We start from the raw sequence: 17,202 nt of genomic DNA on the forward strand, positions 1-17,202 counted from the left end.
GGCTCACACAAAGGACATAAAATTTAAATGTGGAGGTCAAACCCCAAGGAGGAACCAAAACACCAAAAAGGATGAAAGAGAACAGGCAAGAGGAACAAAACTGCAAGGAATGGAGGGTACTAGGTGGATAGCCAGGTTGACATCAATCAGAACACAAAGAGGGAAAGGAGGTGACATTGGGGAAGAAGTGAGGATGGAGAAGGAGGGGTGTGGTGAAGGAATTGCAGCCCAGGAGGGAAGAAAGCTTCTGTGCCCGTTTTGCCTCTCAAGAAATATTCTAACAATTGGTTTCCTTAACCCTATCACTTAATCTTACACTTTTCTAAAGGGCCCCTTGCCCTGGTCCTTAACTCAAACACTATGGAACTTATTTCATTACTAGTCTTCTTGTATGATGACTAGTAACTTTTAATTCAAAACTTACAAGCTGTAATGAACCAATTATCCTTAATACTACCCCCTTGTGTGTTCGTCGTCCTGCTGCTTTTATGCTCAGTGCATCCAAGCAACTGGAATCTGAATGATGGCCGAGTCCAAACCCAGTCTTTTTCTTTGTCTTCTAGTACCAAAACAATGACTATGTTCAGCAGAACAAGTGCCACTGTGATGGTTGGTGTGACAATAGCCAATATTATCTCTTTCTGGTACTGATTTTCCTGATATAAATTTTCATGCTGCAAGAAGGCTTCCAGGGAGACTCATCACTCCTGCTGGTTCAGAAGCATGGTCATAGACTGCATTAAGTCCATCCCAGAGTTTGATTTAAACTAATTAGATTTGAAGCAGGTAACACTTCTGTGGGTCCCTCTGGCCAACACAGATGAGGTTGCGAAATATTCAAATAAGTTATCCCTGACATCAGTGTGGGCAGATGGAAAGTAAGACCCATTATCTCGCATGCTGTTCCATTTAATAACAAACCAATCCCATTTAATTCTAGCCTCTTTGTGAGCTTCCCCTGCTCAAAACAACTAGCCACTACTACTATCTTGTCAAAGGTAGAGTACAACTGATGTGCCTTAACCTGCTGAAAGTACAATTCTGGCTCAATCACTTCTTTATTGCATTCTCTTACCTCCTTCTGCCCCACTAGCAATTTCACTGCACAGGAATCCTGCCCCTCTCTAACTACTGTATTCAGACAGACCACAGTTTCCCCTCAGTAGCATTTTTGTAACTACTTCCTACATATCTGGACTTGTCTTCTGCAATTAATAATAGCTGCTGTGTTTTTACTCTAACAGATTTCTTCAGTATACCCCACTTGACAGGATTTACATGAACTATGTATCACTCGTAATGTACTTGTTTCCCTGCTGCTTGTATAGAAATGGAGACGTAAATTTTCACTCCATTAGTTCTCACTGATCCTGTGGGTGCCTTGAAATAAAAAGGTAAGTTTTTGGGCTTGGTTTCTAAAACCAACCCCAACTCCAGTGTTAGTTCCTTCTGTACCTTCCTTAGACCCTCTAAATACTGCTCTGGTAACAAGCCTACCCCTAGATGATCTCTTAACAGCCTGTTGCATAGCCTCCTGTAGTTGTTACTTTCCCTCATGTTTCCAAAACACTATCCTCTATGCACTGCAATCATTTTGTCATTATTACTTCCCTATCTAAGAATTTTACTTTGGTTTGTAGTTCCATGGTATTTTGATTAAATGCCTTTCTGTAGCTTTGGCATTCCACATTACTTCTCCAATCAGTTGTCATAGGAGTCGGGTGTTATTCAATATGTCCTCCTCTAAACTTGCAGTCTGCATAGGATGACAATCACTCATGACTTTTTTCCCTGTTGCCCACTGCATAACCTCTTTTACTGTGTCATTCACGCTTTGAATGTCCTCCTCATCAGCAGTGCCAAATATTGTTTTCATAAGGTGACCTCCAGCATCCATCCAACCCCTCTTCCTTCGCATATAAGGAATAACCCCCAGTACCCGGGTCATCTCACTTCTTAATTTCTCACCCACTCCATGTACTTTCTCACATACCCCAACACATCCTCTGAGTATCCTGTACCTTTTCCCTGACAAAATTTGTCAAACACTTCTTCCAATTTTCATGCCTTCTTACACATCTCCCATGTGATGAATACCACTTGTATCATCCAGTGATGATCGGTGATTATTACGTCCTCTTGCTTGGCAAACAGAACTCCCTTCTGGGTACTGGTTCCATAATGCTTTCACCCCAATGAAGATTAGTAGTACCATTATGAACCACATTGTCTCATATCCTTTACACCTCACCTCTCCTTTACACCTCACCTAGCGGCAAGAATAATTATCACTCCCCCCCCCCCCCCCCCCTTAAATTCATTGCTGCTCCACAGCTGCCTATAGTAGTTACATCAAATCTACCCTAAATTCTTCATTTGTGTGGCCATAGTGTCTCTAGTTGCTTTATAATTCTTGTGGGTATTTTTGTTCTCTTGTTTAAACTACAAAAATGTGTAATTTTTCACCAGATGCATTTCGCTTTGTTGAGGTAAAGCATCATCAGTCGTCTGTAAGTTATTTGCATTTTGATTTGCTTTTTAGATTGAAAAACAGTTCATTAAGAATAGGTTGATTTCTACTTATGGTGATTTTTTGGCTGATTTCTTACTTAAATCGAGAAATGCCATCTGCTACCACACTGCCGGATTATTTAACAGTTCGAAAGCAGCAAACTTTCCAGACAGGCAGCTACAAATGCCTGGCTGAAATACGAAATTAAATCACTATACACAAAGAAACACACATTAAATGAAGAATTATATGAAATTCACCTTCAGCTAGCACAAAAATTAAATAATCCAGCTATGTGCAAGCAGACAGCATTTCCCGATGTATGCAAGAAATAAGCCGAAAAATCACTGTAAGTACAAATCAATCTGTTCTTAACAAACTGTTTTTCAAACATATAATATGCCAGCCTCAGTTGCAAATAAAAACCAATCTTTACCTAGGTTCCAGCCAAAATAAATTGACCTCCTTCAGAAGCTATTGACACTAAACTTTTGCATGCCAAAATTTGGCCGTGTCAAGTATAAAACTATAGCACCGTAGTACCCAGTCATAAATCTACATTACTTAGCTGAAGAGAAACAGCAGGCCCCACTGTGCAGACGAGGTTAGTTGGCTGCTTATGCTCCTATAAGAGAACAATGCCTCCCAATCTACATTTAACCAGTTTCTTGCTAGGGCACTGTACTTCATGAAAGTTTCTTAATTCTGACAAATATTCTTTCTCCCATCTTTTCATAAAATCACTTTGCAATTTTTCTCATAGCTTTGCTTCTCTTTGCAGATCCTTTTGTATACTTGGCTCAGGACCTGTGGGTACTGTAGTTAACTGTTCTCCTGTTAAGAAATGTCATGGTGTCAGTGCATCTGATTCCCCACGTATGATTGATCATGAGTTGATGACAGCTTCTATTTCTAGTAATAAAGTCCTAAGTGTTTCTTTATCTACTAAGGATTTTCCTAGAATCTTCTGGAGGTAACATTTTGCAGTCCTTGCCATGCATTCCCTCCAGTCTCCTCACCAAGCTGCCCATGTCAAAATAAACATCCAAGAAACACCTCAGTGAATCAAGTGCTGGCTGACCCTTGTGTCTTCAAAGAAATGATTGTTGTGTTTCAGTTCTGTGTTTGCTGCTTGAAACATTTTTGTGTTATCCAAATAAATAGTATTTGGTAGTCCTCGTCTTGCAGTAAATCTCCTGAAGGCAATCAAAAATTTATTTGCGCTCATATCTGATGCAAGTTCAAGGTGGAGAGCTATTGTTATAGCACATGTAAATAGTAACACACAACATTTTTGTGAGAAGTTGCCAAGTTTGATGAGGAGTGTGCAAAATCTAAGCCTGTTGCTGCAAATGGCTTAGTGAATTTAATGCAGTCAGATGGTAGAGGAGGTTCTCTCTTGCCTCCTGGCTATCTTACGAAGGAGACACATCTGTATGACTCCTTTTACTTTTTGTTTTCCCCTTAAAATCCAAAGTTCATTCCATAATTCAGCTAATACTACAGCAGTTCCTAGGTGATGTAAGCGTATGTGTAGTTTTTGAATAAGTTAACTTCGTAAAGGATTAGAGTCTTGTAAGAGTAGAGTATTCAAGTCCACAAAGTAAAGTCATCCTCCAAGCCACATGAGTCCACCCTGAAGAAACAGGTTGTAAAATTCTATTTTTGATTTCGATGGAAACTTGGTCTTGTTTTTAAGTGTGTGGTATTCTGGTGGAAAGCTTTCCTGTTGGGCCATCTGTATCCAACTTTGTTTTGCTGATTCTACATTATGGATAGAGAATTTACTCTATCTTTTCTGGAAATGTAACATTACGGATGCAACTGAGAATCCATGCTATTATGTGCAACAGTTTCCAATAAGAACTGTATTTTGATGTGTCAATGGGATATGCCCATGCATTAATAGCTAAGGCTTGTTTGTATATCTTTCATGTCTCTGGTAATGGGTCACACGAGATTTGTTGTTGAGGCCAAGTTTCATGTTTCTGAGTTAGCTATGAAGGCCCATATTGCCATAGCATGGAAGATTGTAATCTACCTATTCAAGTTCCATGTGATGGCAAATCTGCCAGATTGTTGTGGTAGGGTAGTGTCTCCACTGCAATGGTGTTAAAATTTCATGGATTTCAGATACTCTACTGCCAACAAACGTATTCCAGCGATTTGGATTTGCTTCATATCCAGCCAAGTGCCACCCAGGAATCACTCCACGTTACTGTGTTTGTGATATCAAACCCAGTAGCCTGACAGAAATATGTCAGAAGGCATGAACCCAGTAGGGCAAGTAGTCATTCAAGCCATTAAAGCATTACCCTTTTGATAGGAGAAACTGTTTCTACTCACAAACAAACAGACAACTACATTTTTGATGTAGAATGTGCAAATGTACAGCATTGCTCTGTATGTCCTTTCTGAGGTATCAGAAAAATGTGAATTAGTGGTTTTTGACAGTGCAAGCCTATCCATCTGAGTACTCTGAATGACTGCAGATGAATGAACTGTGATGCCCAAAATTTCCATTATCTTGAAAGAGGATTTCTCCCATTATGGATATCTGTGAAAAGGAGCCAAGAGGATCACAATATTTTGCTTTCCTGTGCAGTAAGTGACATTTAGTTGTGGGTCCATCATGTAATTTATTGGTAACAAGATGGTGACTGAAGAGGATTGAATCTGATACCATATCTCAGTCAATGCCAAGACTGTGGTATGTTCTTTAACTGATTGCCCTTCTGTTTTCCATACACTTTTTAGTATGTTAGAATTTGTAGACCATTTTTTCATTGGAAGTTTTAATTTTTGCAACACACCTATCACCTGATAGTATACAGTTGTGACCATATTGTCATCCTCACAGCTGGCGGCAAAGTCATCCATGAAAGTGCTTTTATCTGTAAGTTCTTCTGCAATAGAATCAGAACCTTTAAACTATGTAGCCAATTCACTGCAAATAGGAGAAAAGGGCTGCATGTGAGAACAAATGGTACATGTGTAAATATATAAATGGCATCATTTGAAGTTTGCCAAATTGCATCTTATCTCTCTTCTTGACATGAAACCAAACAAACACTTTGAATCTCTATCCTTTTCATTCAATGGCAGTTGTAAGAAAGCTTGAGTGCCATCTCCAGCAATGGTTTTTTGATATATCCTGAAATGAATTAAAGTTGACAGTATTTCAGGTACAAAATTCAGTCCTGAATATAGTGTCATTAAGTGATGAAAATCATTTCCTCATAATGAAACATGAAATACAATTTTCCATTTTGTAATTTCCAGTCTTTCACTATTCAGTGCATGATGAAGAAGGTAGAATCATACTGATCCTTTCTGCATACTCATACTCAGTATAAATTAACATCTGTGACTCAGGAAAATGAACATTACTTGAAAATTTTCTTTGTAATGATGTAAAATGTCTTTCTGCATTGCAATGATTTGAAGAAGGGATCATATCTTTCTTTCTTAGTAATGAAATTACCCTTCTGCCTTCCACCATCTGGAACATATCATGGAAGTTCTGCAAATTGGTGTCATGTTTTGATGAGAGTCATTGTTCTTCTTGTTCTTTTACCCCTATCAATTCCAAGTCCCAAAAGTGATGCATGTCCTTGTCGAAGGACACAGAATCTTCATTGAGATGCACGCAGCTAACAGTAAAAAGCCTAACAATAATACTCAGCCTGCACCCACTGAAAATTGATCCAAATATAGAAGGTGTATCATTCTCTCCTATTTGATAAAAAAAAACTTGATACTCATTGCAAAGGCATGTGGAATGTTCTGGAAAGATGTGTGTTGTTGCAATTATGGGTGGATTGTTGTCATTGATAAAATTATGTACATATGCTAAATTAAGTAACTAATCAAGAAATTGAAGTAATAAGTCCTTAGAAATAAATAACTAGATACTGCAGAGATGTTAGCATAAAAAAATCAATGCTTCTAATTAACAAAATGGTAATCTAAAAATCCAGTAACCTTAGACCTGACTATCTTGAGAAACAGCTTAAAAGTTATTACCAAGTAATGTATTTTCATTTGTTATTTATTTTTATGTCTTCCTCTGTAATTAATATTTTTCTGATTACATTTCTAATTAACTTCTCAATTGTTTACACCTCACAGTTTTCCAATTTCCAGAATTTGAGGCCTTATTTGTGCATTCTATGTATTTAATCAGATAAAGCACGGGCTATGCACTACCATTACATTATAGTAACCAAATCCAAACTGTAATTAATTATATAACTAAAACAATATGAGAAACATTAGAGTAACTAAAGATCAGAATGATTTTCTTATGGAAAACTAAAGATATTACTATAAAAGTTTGTCATTCAATATTGTATTTTATACCTTATTTGGCTGTAACATCAGTTTCTTCACATTTTGTAAATTTTAATTGTAACATCAAAATTGTACAAAATTAATAATGCTTTATTTCGGAAGCTATTGTAAAATTCTATATACAGCGATGTTGCAACAAGTGAGTTTTTGAAGTTACTTTTGGAAGCCAAAGAGATCAGTGAAGTCAGTCTGTGTTTTGCTTACATGAAGAGAGCTCAGTTCAGATGTCAATTAATGTGAATAAATTTTGTGAAGTATGAAAATTTTGCATCCATTCATCAATGGACCAGGCAGAAGAAACCTAAGTTAAGTAAAATTCTACGTGAATCGTTACATTTGGTGGAGTTGAGCTGGGATCAATGTTTGAAATGTGGAAATATGTTTAACAAGTGACTGCTCCAGGTAAACATAAGACAAATGCCAAACATAAATTGTCTTGAAAAAATTTTGTGTTATCGACACACAGAACAAATGGATGTTGCTACATGGGAAGTGTTGGTGTGGATGATGATAGTAATAATAATAATAATAATAATAATAATAATAATAATAATAATAATAATAAACCTCATGGAGGCCCGGGAAAAGAATAGGTCTCCGGTATGTTCTGCCAGTCGTAAAAGGCGACGAAAAGAAAAATCACTAATAGGGCTAACCCCCCTTTTAGTGTGATTAGTTGGTTCAGGACAGAACTAAAGAAGCCTCGGACAAGCGCCGTCATGGTCGGGGACGACGCTTGAACCCTATGCCCGCCCACAATGATAACGACACAGCTAGCCAACTGGAAAATGATTTAAATCCAAATAGAGGTGTTTTGCAGGATATGCTTCCTGCAACCACCCTAGAAGGAAAACAAAGACAGAAGATGAGATGGTCAGATGAAGTTAATCGACACCTAATGTTCTGTTATTACCAAGCAACAAACCTAGGAACCAACACAACTGGATACAGATCACAAGTACACACAACATTTATTACCAGATACCCAGAATTAAAATTTTTAACAGAACAACGACTAGCTGATCAGATCCGTGTAATAATCAAAAATAACAGGATACCCCAGTCAGAATTATAAAACATCAAACAACAAGTACAACAAATACTGGAACAAAATAATGTGCAATCAGAAGAAGAAGAAAATACAGTAATGGACTCAAACATCCCAGAGCAAACAAACAAAGAACAACACGCATCAATTAAACAATCAGAGGAAAACGAAATCTTAAGACTTCCACCAGAACAAGCACAAATAGAACACGAAGTGACACATATTGTAGATATAGAAGAAAAATTTCAGCTGACATATATAGAATACAAAGACACTAATACAGACATTAGACCATTCTTGCATAGACCACCAAATAACCCACAAGTCGAAACAACAATAAAAACTATCAACACAATCATACACAACAAAATAAATGAAAACACAACTATGGAAGAGTTACAACTACTGGTTTATATAGGAGCACTCACTACACTAAATATACACACTAGGCAGAGATCACAACCAACCAACACACAGAAGAAACCCACAAAACCAGCATGGCAACACAGGCTACAGATCAGAATAGAAAAACTGAGAAAAGACATCGGACAGCTAACACAATTTATAAGAAACGAAATGTCAGAAAAAAACGAAAAAGGTTAGGTAAAATCTCACAACAAGAAGCGATAGAGCAATTAGATGAAAAGAAGCAGAAATTACAAGCATTGGCCAAACGACTTAGAAGATATGAAAAAAGTGAAAATAGAAGGAAACAAAACCAAACATTCAACACAAACCAAAAGAAATTTTACCAGACAATAACACACACATTAAAATAGACAATCCACCAAACGTAACAGACATGGAACACTTCTGGAGCAACATATGGTCAAACCCGGTACAACATAACAGGCATGCACGGTGGATACAAGCAGAAACAGACACATACAATATGATACCACAAATGCCTGAAGTGATCATTTTGCAACATGAAGTCACCCAAGCAATTAATTCTACGCACAACTGGAAAGCCCCTGGAAAAGATAAAATAGCAAATTTCTGGCTAAAGAAGTTCACCTCAACACATTCACATCTAACTAAATTATTTAACAGTTACAGTGCAGACCCATACACATTCCCTGATACACTTACACAAGGAATAACTTATCTGAAACCTAAAGATCAAGCAGACACAGCAAACCCAGGTAAATATCACCCCATAACATGCCTACCAACAATATACAAAATATTAACTTCAGTCATTACACCGAAACTAATGACACATACAACACAGAACAAAATTATAAATGAAGAACAAAAAGGCTGTTGCAAAGGAGCACGAGGACGTAAAGAGCAACTGATAATAGATGCAGAGGTGACATATCAAGCTAAAACTAAACAAAGGTCGCTACACTACGCATACATCATGGTTACTACAAATATTGGAAATATACAAAGTAGATCCTAAATTGATACAGTTCCTAAACATAGTAATGAAAAATTGGAAAAACACACTTAATATCCAAACAAATTCAAATAATATCACATCACAGCCAAAACAGATTAAGCGTGGAATATACCAAGGAGACTCATTAAGTCCTTTCTGGTTCTGCCTTGCTCTGAACCCACTATCCAACATGCTAAATAATACAAATTATGGATACAATATCACTGGAACATACCCACACAAAATTACACATTTGCTATACATGGATAATGTAATATTACTGGCAGCAACAAATCAACAACTCAACCAATTACTAAAGATAACAGGAGTATTCACCAATGATAAATATGGCTTTTGGAACAGACAAATGTAAGAAAAATAGTATAGTCAAGGGAAAACACACTAAAGAAGAAGATTACATACTGGATAACCACAGCGACTGCATAGAAGCGATGGAAAAAACAGATGCCTATAAATATCTAGGATATAGACAAAAAAATAGGAATAGATAATACAAATATTAAAGAAGAACTGAAAGAAAAATATAGACAAAGACTAACAATAATACTGAAAACAGAATTGACAGCAAGAAACAGGACAAAAGCTATAAATACTTATGCTATACCAATATTGACCTACTCATTTGGAGTAGTGAAATGGAGTAACACAGACCTAGAAGCACTCAATACACTTACACGATCACAATGCCACAAATACAGAATACATCACATACATTCAGCAACAGAAAGATTCACATTAAGCAGAAAGGAAGGAGGAAGGGGATTTATCGACATAAAAAAACCTACATTATGGACAGGTACCGAGCGAGGTGGCATAGTGGTTAAACACTGGACTCGCATTCGGGAGGACGATGGTTCAATCCCGTGTCCGGCCATCCTGATTTAGGTTTTCCGTAATTTCCCTAAATCGCTCCAGGCAAATGCCGGGATGGTTCCTTTGAAAGGGCACGGCCGACTTCCTTCCCAGTCCTTCCCTAATCTGATGAGACCGATGACCTCGCTGTCTGGTCCCCTTCCCAAACAACCCAACCCCCTATGGACAGGTAGACAATTTAAGAAAATTCTTTCTAGAACGAGCAGAAACTAGCAAAATACACAAAGCAATCACTCATATAAATACATCGGCTACACCACTGTAATTTCATAACCACCCCTACAACCCTTTAGATCACATAACATCAACAGATACGAAGAAAGTAAATTGGAAAAAGAAAACAAAGAAAACACTACATGGCAAGCACCTCTATCATCTAACACAGCCACACATCGATCAAGATGCATCCAACACATGGCTAAGAAAAGGCAATATATACAGTGAGAAGGAAGGATTCATGATTGCAATACAGGATCAAACAATAAACACCAGATATTACAACAAGCATATTATTAAAGATCCCAATACCACAACAGATAAATGCAGACTTTGCAAACAACAAATATAAACAATAGATCACATCACAAGCAGATGTACAATACTGGCAAATACAGAATACCCCAGAAGACATGACAATGTAGCATAAATAATACATCAACAGCTTGCCTTACAACATAAACTTATAAAACAACACGTTCCCACACACAAGTAGTTGTTGTTTTTGTTGTGGTCTTCAGTCCTGAGACTGGTTTGATGCAGCTCTCCATGCTACTCTATCCTGTGCAAGCTTCATCATCTCCTAGTACCTACTGCAACCTACATCCTTCTGAATCTGCTTAGTGTATTCATCTCTTGGTCTCCCTCTATGATTTTTACCCTCCACCCTGCCCTCCAATGCTAAATTTGTGATACCTTGATGCCTCAAAACATGTCCTACCAACCGATCCCTTCTTCTAGTCAAGTTGTGCCACAAACTTCTCTTCTCCCCAATCCTATTCAATACCTCCTCATTAGTTATGTGATCTACCCACCTTATCTTCAGCATTCTTCTGTAGCACCACATTTCGAAAGATTCTATTCTCTTCTTGTCCAAACTGGTTATCGTCCATGTTTCACTTCCATACATGGCTACACTCCATACAAATACTTTCAGAAACGACTTCCTGACACTTAAATCTATACTAGATGTTAACAAATTTCTCTTCTTCAGAAACGATTTCCTTTCCATTGCCAGTCTACATTTTATATCCTCTCTACTTCGACCATCATCAGTTATTTTACTCCCTAAATAGCAAAACTCCTTTACTACTTTAAGTGTCTCATTTCCTAATCTAATCCCCTCAGCATCACCTGATTTAATTTGACTACAATCCATTATCTTCGTTTTGCTTTTGTTGATGTTCATCTTATATCCTCCTTTCAAGACACTGCCCATTCCGTTCAACTGCTCTTCCAAGTCCTTTGCTGTCTCTGACAGAATTACAATGTCATCGGCAAACCTCAAAGTTTTTATTTCTTCTCCATGAATTTTAATACCTACTCCGAATTTTCTTTTGTTTCCTTTACTGCTTGCTCAATTTACAGATTTAATAACATCAGGGAGAGGCTACAACCCTGTCTCACTCCTTTCCCAACCACTGCTTCCCTTTCATGCCCCTCGACTCTTATAACTGCCATCTGGTTTCTGTACAAATTGTAAATAGCCTTTCGCTCCTTGTATTTTACCCCTGCCACCTTCAGAATTTGAAAGAGAGTATTCCAGTTAACGTTGTCAAAAGCTTTCTCTAAGTCTACAAATGCTAGAAACGTAGATTTTCCTTTTCTTAATCTTTCTTCTAAGATAAGTTGTAAGATTAGTATTGCCTCACGTGTTCCAACATTTCTACGGAATCCAAACTGATCTTCCCCGAGGTCCGCTTCTACCAGTTTTTCCATTCGTCTGTAAAGAATTCACGTTAGTATTTTGCAGCTGTGACTTATTAAACTGATAGTTCGGTAATTTTCACATTTGTCAACACCTGCTTTCTTTGGGATTGGAATTATTATATTCTTCTTGAAGTCTGAGGGTATTTTGCCTGTCTCATACATCTTGCTCACCAGATGGTAGAGTTTTGTCATGACTGGCTCTTCCAAGGCCATCAGTATTTCTAATGGAATATTGTCTGCTCCCGGGGCCTTGTTTCGATTCAGGTCTTTCAGTGCTCTGTCAAACTCTTCACGCAGTGTCTTATCTCCCATTTCATCTTCATCTACATCCTCTTCCATTTCCATAATATTGTCCTCAAGTACATCGCCCTTGTATAAACCCTCTATATACTCCTTCCACCTTTCTGCTTTCCCTTCTTTGCTTAGAACTGGGTTTCCATCTGAGCTCTTGATATTCATACAAGTGGTTCTCTTCTCTCCAAAGGTCTCTTTAATTTTCCTGTAGGCAATATCTATCTTACCCCTAGTGAGACAAGCCTCTACATCCTTACATTTGTCCTCTAGCCATCCCTGCTTAGCCATTTTGCACTTCCTGTCGATCTCATTTTTGAGACGTTTGTATTCCTTTTTGCCTGCTTCATTTACTGCATTTTTATATTTTCTCCTTCACACACAAGTATGCACCACAAAATGTATTGGAGAATGATGAATACAAATTATACTGGAACAGAACCATTATAACAGATAAAACACCACCACATAACAAACCTGACATCATACTCACCAATAAAAAGAAGAAATTAACACAACTAATCGAAATATCCATACCCAATAAAACAAACATGCAGAAGAAAACAGGAGAAAAAATTGAAAAATACATCCATCTGGCTGAGGAAGTCAAGGACATGTGGCATCAGGATAAAGTTGACATTATACCAATTATACTATCAACTACAGGAGTCATACCACACAATATCCACCAGTGCATCAACGCAATACAGCTACATCCAAACATATATATACAACTACAGAAGTCTGTAATTATTGATACATGTTCAATTACCCGAAAGTTCGTAAATGCAATGTAACATATACCATACAGTTAAAAGGAAGTTACGCTTGATGAAGGTCTGCGTCACTTTCCATTTTTGACCAGACATAACGTCTGAGAAAAGAAATAAATAATAATAATAAAAGGACCAAATTCTTAGACAGCACCATCATTCATCAGATGAGTAACAGTTTATTTTCTTAATTAGTGTTTTGTGAAAGTGACAAACATTTCTGTGGGAAGTTTTATATTTTATAATTTACTATGGCTGATAAAGACTATGTAAAAGTGAGTGAGAAAAAAGGAGTTAGTAGTGAATCTGTAAAAAACACTTCGGATCTAGGAGCAAGTATCAGTGAACTATTTTCCAATAGTAATTAAAGTGTAGATTGAAGCTTTGGTGGAGAGGGTTCCAGTGAAAATGTCGCCACAAGTACTCCAATTGCACAGGGAAGAGTAGGCGGAGCTGATTTGTTAATGTTATTAATGCAGCATATGAAAGAAGTGAAGGAACACATGGGACAGATTAGGCAAGAAGCAAAGGAGCAAATGGGACAGATTAAGGATATTGGTCAACATGGTCTACAGTTAAGTTAGCAGTTCAGTGAACAAATGGTGGAATTAAAGAATACTGTTACTGAAATCACTAAATAGATTAGGGAAATCCAGGAGGGTGTGGCAGCACTAAGAATTACTGTTGAGACAGAACAGGGTGAACTAAATACTTGTGTAGGAGCAGTAGAAGGAAGGTTAGAGATATTAAAAACTAATTTCACAGAAGAGTTGTCCAAAAATGAGGAGAGATTGAAAACTAGATAAACATGTAGAAGTAGAAAATTCTCAACTTAAAGTAGAGGTTGTTCAGACTAGGAGACTGTTGGAAGAGAAAGTAGAAGCTTACAAAAGGAACTCTGAGCTAAAACTTAGACATTTCCAATCAAATAAGTAATGTAGAACTAAGTATGATGAAAAAATAGATTTGTGTAAAAGTAATGTTGTAGATCTACAAGAGGGTGTAGCTCAAAGAAATTTTGTTAGCAATATTAATTGTGTAGGGGTGACATACCTTTAAAATGCTTTCTAGGAGAGGGTAAATTGCATCCTGTTGATTTTTTACAGAATTGTCAAAAATATTTTTAGTTATGACATGACAGACAATGTTAGAATTAAATTCATTAAGCGATTTTTGGATGGAGAAGCAATCTCATGGACCAATCAGAATGTTAATTGTACCATGTCATATGATGACATTAAGAGTGAGTTTCTGAATGGTCGAATGTGCAGGGAAGGTGAAGGTAGCTTGAAGGGTTTTTGTGAATACCAATTGAGGAAATTAGTACACTTAGATAAATCTTTTGATGAACTAATACAAATAGTGCCTTAAATAGGAGATTATCGAAAAGAGTACAGTAGGAGTTGATTTATAGACCAGATGATTCAGTAGATCAGTTCTTGCGGTATGTCCATAAGTTGGATAGAGCCTTTGAGAGAAATGGGAGGTTAAGTAATGGCAGATTTGGTGATCAACCATCTGGGGGGTGGAATCAAAGCATGAATCAAGGAAGGAGTGACAATGAAATTCAGAATAATAGTAGTGGTTGCAATAGAAGTGATAATAGATGGATCAACTATAGAAATGGGAATGGGAATATAGTGATTGACAAATTAGAAATGTGAATACTTCCCACTCTTCCGTCTTTTGTAGTTCTTCCTTCACAGCTTTTCTTTTTGAGATGGGTTGTTGTTGTTGTGGTCTTCAGTCCTGAGACTGGTTTGATGCAGCTCTCCATGCTACTCTATCCTGTGCAAGCTTCTTCATATCCCAGTACGTACTGCAGCCTACATCCTTCTGAATCTGGTTAGTGTCTTCATCTTTTTGTCTCCCTCTACGATTTTTACCCTCCACGATGCCCTCCAATACTAAATTGGTGATCCCTAGATGCCTCAGAACATGTCCTACCAACCGACTCCTTACAAAAATGCTGTATATTTCTAGACTGAATCTCCAGTGGTAGCTGATGGAAACCAGCTTTAAGTCTAAACTAGACATGTACTTCATATGTTCAACCTTATGTAATAACTCATCTATGTTCTCAGGTTGATCAGTTTCCCTCTCAAGGTATTTGTTTAAATGTCTTGAATCGAGCACAAGTCTTACTCCACCATCACATTTGGAAACTACCACCAACGGGTTATTGTATGCACTATTGCACCTTTCAATTACAGTGATTGTAGTTATACTCTGTAGAGCATATATTTGAATTGTGGGTGCTTCTTTGAGAATTACAGGCATTATCACGATTTTATGAATTTGCTAATGAGATGAACAAATGGACAATGGTAAAGATGTACATGTGTTACTAAATGGACAAGTTGAACTGTGACAAAAGACATTTTGTGAAAAGTTTGTTATTACAAGATGGTGTGATGAGGAGCAGTCTGTGAGTTTGTTTGATATGATAAAGAGTTAAATGAGATCTGGAAGGGGTGATGGGTCAAATAATCTACTGTATAGTAGAATATACTGAAATATTAATCAAAAAGAAAGGATACATGTATAATTAATTTTGGTTCATTGACTTTAATTTGTATATAGCTAAATCTTTACAGTTTAAAGGTGCTTAATTGACTTTAATTGTAACCTACATGAGTGCATTGAGTAATGAGTTCATCCCTGTTCCTACCTAGAGAACTGTATCCAAGATCCTTACCTGACCTGGAAGTGAAAATGTAAAAAAACTGTGAAACTGATAGTGGACTGTGCTATTGCAGCGTAAAGACATACTGAAAAAGAGGGGTTGCAGGCACAAGATGGACAGCACAAAAGAACTGATGATTGTGAGCTGCCAATTCCTTAAGAGATGCAATGTGAACCAGTGACTGGAGTAACATCTAAGAACAGAAAACTTTTTTGATTTCTTTTGGACTATGTGTATGTATTTAAGTCATTCATACAAGTAATACTTGTAAGAATGGCTGGAGAGATGTATAACGATACAGCCTCCCCCAGGACTCATATGAAATGTTCGGTACCACCTTTTTTTATATGCGTCCGGATAGCTATCAGACAATTCAGTGCTTCCTAAGGCCTTGTATGTGTGTCTTTATGTATATCATTTTGTCCTATTTGATAAAAAAATTGATACTTATTGCAAAGGTGTGTGGAATGTTCTGGAAGGACGTGTGTTGTCGTAATTATCGGTGGATCGTTGTCATTGATAAAATTATGTACATATACTAAATTAAGTAACTAATCAAGAAATTGAAGTAATAAGTCCTCAGAAATAAATAGCTGGAGACTGCACAGATCTTAAACATAAAAAATCAACGCTTCTAATTAACCATTTGGTAATCTAAAAATTCAGTAACCTTAGACCTGACTAACTTGAGAAACAGCTTAAAAGTTATTACCAAGCGATGTATTTTCATTTGCTATTTATTTTTATGTCTTCCTCTGTAATTAATATTCTTTGTTTGTAATTACATTTCTAATTAACTCTCCAATTGTTTACATCTCACAGTTTTCCAATTTCCAGAATTTGAGGCCTTATTTGTGCATTCTATGTATTTAATTGGGTAAAGCACTAGCTATGTACTACCATTACATTTCAGTAACCAAATCCAAACTGTAATTAATTATATAACTAAAACAATATGAGAAACATTAGAGTAACTAAAGATCAGAATGATTTTCTTATGGAAAACTAAAGATATTACTATAAAAGTTTGTCATTCAATATTGTATTTTATACCTTATTTGGCTGTAACATCAGTTTCTTCACATTTTGTAAATTTTAATTGTAACATCAAAATTGTACAAAATTAATAATGCTTTATTTCGGAAGCTATTGTTAAAATTCTACTTAAAGCAATGCAGTGATGCTGCAACAGTCAGTTTTTAAAGTTACTTTTGGAAGTCTAAGTGATCAGTGAAGTCTCTCTGCGTTTTGTTTACATGACGAGTGTGCAGTTCGGATGTTAATTATTGTCAATTAATGTGAATAAATTTTCTGAAGCATGAAAATTTTGCA

General features: G+C 36.8%; 1 protein-coding gene across 1 annotated transcript in view; it reads right to left on the minus strand.

Moving 5' to 3' along the window:
* LOC126235311 (uncharacterized) overlaps nucleotides 1-17,202 on the minus strand; it is a 306,085-nt gene that overhangs the window by 21,340 nt on the left and 267,543 nt on the right. The gene's annotated exons all lie outside the window — the stretch shown is intronic.

The sequence above is a fragment of the Schistocerca nitens genome, chromosome 2 (genome assembly GCF_023898315.1).
Source record: "Schistocerca nitens isolate TAMUIC-IGC-003100 chromosome 2, iqSchNite1.1, whole genome shotgun sequence".
Taxonomy (NCBI): Eukaryota; Metazoa; Arthropoda; class Insecta; order Orthoptera; family Acrididae; genus Schistocerca; species Schistocerca nitens.